Genomic DNA, 6,398 nt, shown 5'->3' with positions numbered 1-6,398 from the left:
TAAGTTTAAACGAAATATGACGCACACCCGTTTAATGCGTATAAATAGAGCGACACATAAAATATATAGAAGAATAACTAAGTCAACAGGGCCGTTAAACGAGGAAAATAGACGTAAAATGAAAAAAGAAAAATGATATGTGACAGATTTGTAAATAATCAAAAGTATAGCGGTTGACAGTAAAAAATGAAAACACTAAAATCACCCACCACAAAAGTGCACAACAAACTAAGCATGTGTTACACCAACATTATGTTGCATATATAACAATTTTGCTAAATGTGTGTATATATATATATATAGACACAATTAATCATATTTAACACATTTTCTTATTTTCTTTGTATAACAAAAATAACCAATCAGTAAACATAAATTTTAAAACCAATCTCAGTTCTAACGCTTGGCGATTTTCATTTTTAAATCCAACATATCTTCATCGGTATGGGCTCATGTTATAATACCTTTCATCATATTCTTCCACTTAGAATTCATTTGGTGGATTGTACGGTAGTATATTGAACAAAAACAATTGAACACTCGTGTCCAAAAACTACCTAGTTTTTGTCGGTTTCTGATGTCCAGATCTTCCGAAATATGTGCTCAAGCCTTTGCCAACGCTTAGTACTCGATTCAGAAACGAAATTTTCTTGGTCCATGGTTCTTGAGTTTTAAGAGGGAATATGTGTGACATGTCATGAGAGATGTGCTCATTTGTCTATGATTCTATGAAGGAATACCTACCAATTAATTTTACACTCTCAAGCTTAATGCTCTTCTGCACTATATCAACCGTTACTGTGATTCATGTTTCCTTAGTATTTTAGTTTTAGCTAATGCTAATATATATATGCTCAAGCCTTTGCCAACGCCACTTCTTATTGGTAGTTCCATGCTCTTGGCCTCCTCTTAGTATTCGGTTCAGAAACGGAATGTTCTTGGTCCATGTTCTTGAGTTTTCAGAGAGGAAAATGTGTGACACCGTCTCCCACCAACTGTTATTATCAATTTACATTGATATATCTCTTATCGGAATAAGGAACAAAAAATCGTACTCAAAGCTAACAAACCTTGAAAACATTAATCTTTATTCATAATTCAGACAAAAATACAAATGATCCTAATCAAGTCATTTAACTGACAGGACCAAACAATACAATTAATGGTTGATTGGTTATATCATAACAAAACACCACACTCCAAATCAAACAAAAACGCAATGCAACAATTAGAAAACCAAACAAAGGAGGCCCTTGAACGAAGAACAACAAACACACTCGCAAAAACTCAAGAGTTCCATCAACACTGGTCCCACTTGAAACCCCAAGGGATTGGCTTTCCACAATCGTTAAGAAACACACTCAAGGAGGGCGCCGCCTCCAAGGAAAAACCCAAGAACTCAGTTTTAATAGCTCTGCAAAGGCATGCTGCTGCCTCAAAGTTAAGAAGTCCAAAGAAGAGGCTGCAACAAGGTGAGGTTGGTACATCTCCTACAACTATGCCATTAAAGTTGAACAGGCCGGCACATGCACCAAGCTTGAATCCGTTTCTAGGGAAACTACTGGCTGGTGGTGCTAATGGCTGTGAACTTACTGAAGAGGTATGTACCCGCCTCAACATCGAGCGGGGCGGGTCAACCCACAAGATATATACAAGACATTAGAAATCAAAGATATTATCAAGGCACAAAGCCAAAACTTATGCGCACAGCGCATATCGCATATGCTCAAGCATCACATGCTTGCACATATCACATATGCTCAAGCATCACATATGCTCATGCATCACATATGCTCGCGCGTATCACATGCTCACGCATCATATATGCTTATGCATATCACATCGTGCGTGGCGCATCCGCGCGCGGCGCATATCACATACTCGCGCATCATACATGCCCACCCATATCACAGTTGCGCATGGCGCAGCTGCGCGTGGGGCATCCGCGCGTGACGTGTATTACATGCTTGTGCGTATCACATCTGCGCATGAAATATCTGCGCGTGAGAATAAAGAGAAGACCTCGCGCATCCTCAGGATGGGCGCATATCACACATGCACATAATCAACCTCGTCCTTATCCAAATCAGGATTAGGGCAACCTTGATTGTGCACGTCAGACAACCTTCCAGAAGGCATCTTTTTAAGGAATAAGGATATGCTGTTGTTGACAGCTGCTAAATGAAAGGTGGACAGCTCAGCATGACTCATGGGTTACCACGTGATTATAACCAATGAAAAAGCACCAGGTGTCTCCAAGGACACGTGGCGCAAATCGATTGGAGGAGCCCAACAAAACCCTAATTTGGTCCCAGCTCAATCAGTGGAAACCCTAGCACTATAAATACAGCATCAACTCCACAAGGAAAGACATACAAACACACAGTCACACAATCATACAGTATTCAGCTATTAAGCAATACTCTCCAGATTCCCTTACTATCACATTATTATCTTCTCCTACATATACTTATTCTCACGCCGGAGGGTTACCCCAAAGAGGACCCCTCTGTCCCTTTCTGAGGGGTAAGTTAACGGCGTTGTTCATTTTGTAGGTGGAAGAACACAGATCCAGAAGAACCATCGGTGAAATAGTACAATCAAAACCCGAGGAAAGTAGATCTGCTACCGGTGAGTAGATTCACGTTTCTTCATTGGCGCCATCCACTGTTACAAACGGCAATCAGATCTCATCAGATCTACATAAAAAAAATCAATCACCATGGTTTCTGGCGTTCGTAACGCTGATCAAGCTCTGGAGGATATTGAACGTGAGGGTGTCAATGAGGGACAGCGGTTTCTGATGGTGCCGCGTGACTCTACGCGCACCACCAGTAACCGTCCCTTCATCACAACCCCTCACGGCCAGACTGAAACTCCTCCAGACGATCTCACGTTACAAAATCTTGCCGGCGCGAAACTGAAAGGACCAATGGGTCCAGAAGAAGAAACAAATGATCCGAATGAATGGCTCATAAACGAGCAGCGGCGTCTAATGGAAAAGTACAATGAAATGGTCAAACAGAAAAAGCTAGCCGACCAAACACAAAGGCAAGCGTTTGATAAGCAGACTACAAAAAGGCCGCGCGCGCCGGAAGACGGACATTCTGTTCACACTGCACACACTGAGTTCAGTGATGAAGAAGTGCACAGCATGAGGAAAACGCGAGATACTCATGCAGGAGGCTCACAGCTCCGCGCGCCTGTGAACATGGCGCCTGGAGCCAGAGCCGATCTGGATCTGCACATGCCGTACAGCCCACCAGTTAGAGGGCAAGTGGACGTAACCACACCGTATAGACCAGCCATCTTGGTGAAACATTCAAAGTTCACTGAGCGCATCGCTAAGGCCCCCATCCAGCACAAGACCAAGATGCCAAGTGGTCTGGGCAAATATGATGGCACAACAGATCCAGATGACTTTTTGCAAGGTTTCTATAACACGGGAAACCTAGAGAGCTGGACGATGCCAACATGGTGTCACATGTTTGCCCGCTGCCTTACGGGCGCGGCGCGTGTCTGGTTCGAGAGCTTGCCGACTGGGCAAATTGATGGGTTCGAGGAACTATTGGAAAAGTTCCAAGCCCACTTCGTACAGCAGCGCAGACACACGCGCGATCCTGATGACATCATGCACTGCGTGCGCAGGAATGATGAAACGATTGAGGACTACATCACTCGTTTCAATCAGGAGTCTCTGGCAATCGGGGGTATAACTGAGCAACTTCTGCGCGTGGCTTTTATACAAGGCGCGCGCAGTGATCAACTCCGCCGAGCTCTCGTAAGCAGAGATGGTATGCCCACCACTTGGGCAAAACTAATGGAAGCATCGCGAGTCTTCGCGAGAAGTGAAAAACAGATTGCCCAAGATAGGGCAAGAGAAAGAGCGCATCAGGCTGAATCACCGCGCAGCAAAGAGAAGAGGGCCAAACAGAACTCTGTATGGTCCAGGTTGCAACCAACAAGTTTTTCTTCCGCATAAAAGCAAACGCAACCAAGCTCACCCCAGCCCCAAAAAGATGTTCGTAATCGCGGGGAGGGTGACAAGAGGGAGGGCGGCAGAGATCCTAGCAGACCTCTGCCAAGAATATGGACTCCCCTCACTAAAACACCTTCACAGGTGTTAAGTACTGAGAATGTCCAATTCAAGCCCCCCAAGCAACTACACTACAAGGGACCGCAAAACAGTGGCAAATATTGTGAATTTCACAGGTCCCCGGGCCACAACACCGACGCATGCCATCATTTAAAGGATGCGATCGAGAAGGATGTAAAATCAGGCAGGCTGGGTCACTTGGTGAAAAACCCAAGAATAGAAGATGAGCAACCGGAAGGAGCCTCTGCCAGCAAGAAATACAAAAGAATCTGTGTGGCTGAGGGGGGACGACAAGGGCAGACGTCAAAAAAGAGAAGCGCGCAAATCAGCGGAGATTGGCGCGAGCAGCAAGTTATCTTCCCAAGAATCAGGGGAGGCCCTTCAATCAGCAGCCCTCTAGTCATCACCACACACATTGCTCATTACGAAGTGTCAAAGGTCCTGGTGGACACTGGAAGCGAATCTGACATTATGTATGAGCAATGTTTCAGAAAGTTAGACCCGGCAGACCAAGCGCGGCTCGAGATGGTGAACGCACCAATCTGTGGTGTTTCAAATGAAATCATCCATCCCCTAGGTCAAATTCAGTTTGAACTAACTATGGGGGATGATGAGCACAAGCGAGCCGAAGTTGTCAACTTCTTGGTCTTGCCCACCACGTCATGCCACAATATGATCCTGGGTAGGGGAACGATTGCCCAATTTAATGCTATACCGTCGCCAGCGCACGGCGCATTGGGGTTCCCTACACCAACAGGCGTAACATTTGTTTACCGCGATCATTTGTGCGCAGTGACAAGTACGCCGCGGGAAGGGAGAATGAAACTTCCAATGGCGGACAATGCGCCAGAGAAGTGGATTTTAAACCCAAAATTCCCAGAGCAAACGGTCACAATTGGCGCTACCATTTCAGACGAAACGAGATTGAGAATGAAAAGGTTGCTCACAAAATACACGTCGGTCTTCGCGTGGCAACACTCCGATATGACTGGGGTCCCGCGAGACTTGGCGCAACATTCTCTTAACACGTTCAAGTCGGTGGAGCCAATTGCTCAGAAAAAGAGAATCATGGGGGATGAAAAGGCGAAGGCCATGAATGAGCAAGTTGAGGACCTGTTGCGCGCAAACATCATCCGCCCGATCCGATACCAGACGTGGGTAGCCAATCCTATGATGGTAAAGAAAAGCAACGGGTCATGGAGGATGTGTATTGACTTCAAGGACCTCAACAAAGCATGTCCGAAAGACTGTTACCCCCTCCCAAACATCGACGCAAAGGTGAACTCCGTGGCGCCATTCAAGCTCAAATGTTTCCTGGATGCCTACAAAGGCTATCACCAGATTCAAATGGCACCACAAGACGAAGACAAGACTGCCTTCAGAACCGACAAGGGTGTTTTTTGTTACACAAAAATGCCCTTTGGTTTAAAGAATGCGGGCGCCACTTATCAGAGACTTATGGATTCGGTTTTCAGTGAACAAATCGGAAGAAATCTAGAAGTCTACGTTGATGATTTGGTGATCAAGAGCAGGGAGGAGAGACAAATGCTCAAAGACATCGAGGAAACTCTTCAGCGCTTAACGGAAGTCAACATGAAGCTCAACCCGAGCAAATGTACTTTCGGCGCGGAAGAGGGGAAATTTCTTGGTGTAATGGTCACTAAGGATGGTTTCAAGGTGAACCCTGAAAAGGTGGAAGCCATCCTTGACATGCCTTCACCATCCACCATGAAAGAGGTTCAGAAGCTGAATGGTAGATTGGTGTCAATCAACAGGTTCCTAGCGAACCACGCCAGCAAATCTACTCCATTCGTTAACACTTTGAGGAACTGCTTGAAGAAGAGCCAATTCAAGTGGACGCCTGAGGCTGAGCAAGCTTTCAGTGAGATAAAAGAATGTCTCATAAAGCTGCCCGCGCTCACAGCTCCACTTCCTGGCGAAACCCTTACATTGTACTTGTCAGCTGGAGACCGTGCCATCGGCGCAGTATTATTGGTGGATCGCAAGGGGATCCAAACGCCAATATACTATGTGAGTCGGGTGCTGACAGACCCTGAGACGCGCTATTCCATCATGGAAAAGTTAGTTTTGTCACTAACACATGCGTCGCGAAAGCTTCATAGATACTTCAATGGTCATCCTATTGAAGTTCTGACAGGTTACAACATCCAGCAAGTCTTGCGACGCCCCGCGCTCTCCGGAAGGCTGACAAAGTGGGCGCTGGAATTAGGTGAACACACGATCACCTATAAGCCCCGTCCAGCAATAAAGGGTCAAGTTTTAGCGGATTTCATCACGGAAA

Source organism: Bidens hawaiensis, unplaced genomic scaffold (assembly GCF_021521415.1).
Source record: "Bidens hawaiensis isolate Kalapana, Puna unplaced genomic scaffold, B.hawaiensis_p1.1 tig00006109_1, whole genome shotgun sequence".
Lineage (NCBI taxonomy): Eukaryota > Viridiplantae > Streptophyta > Magnoliopsida > Asterales > Asteraceae > Bidens > Bidens hawaiensis.
This window is presented reverse-complemented; position numbering follows the sequence as displayed.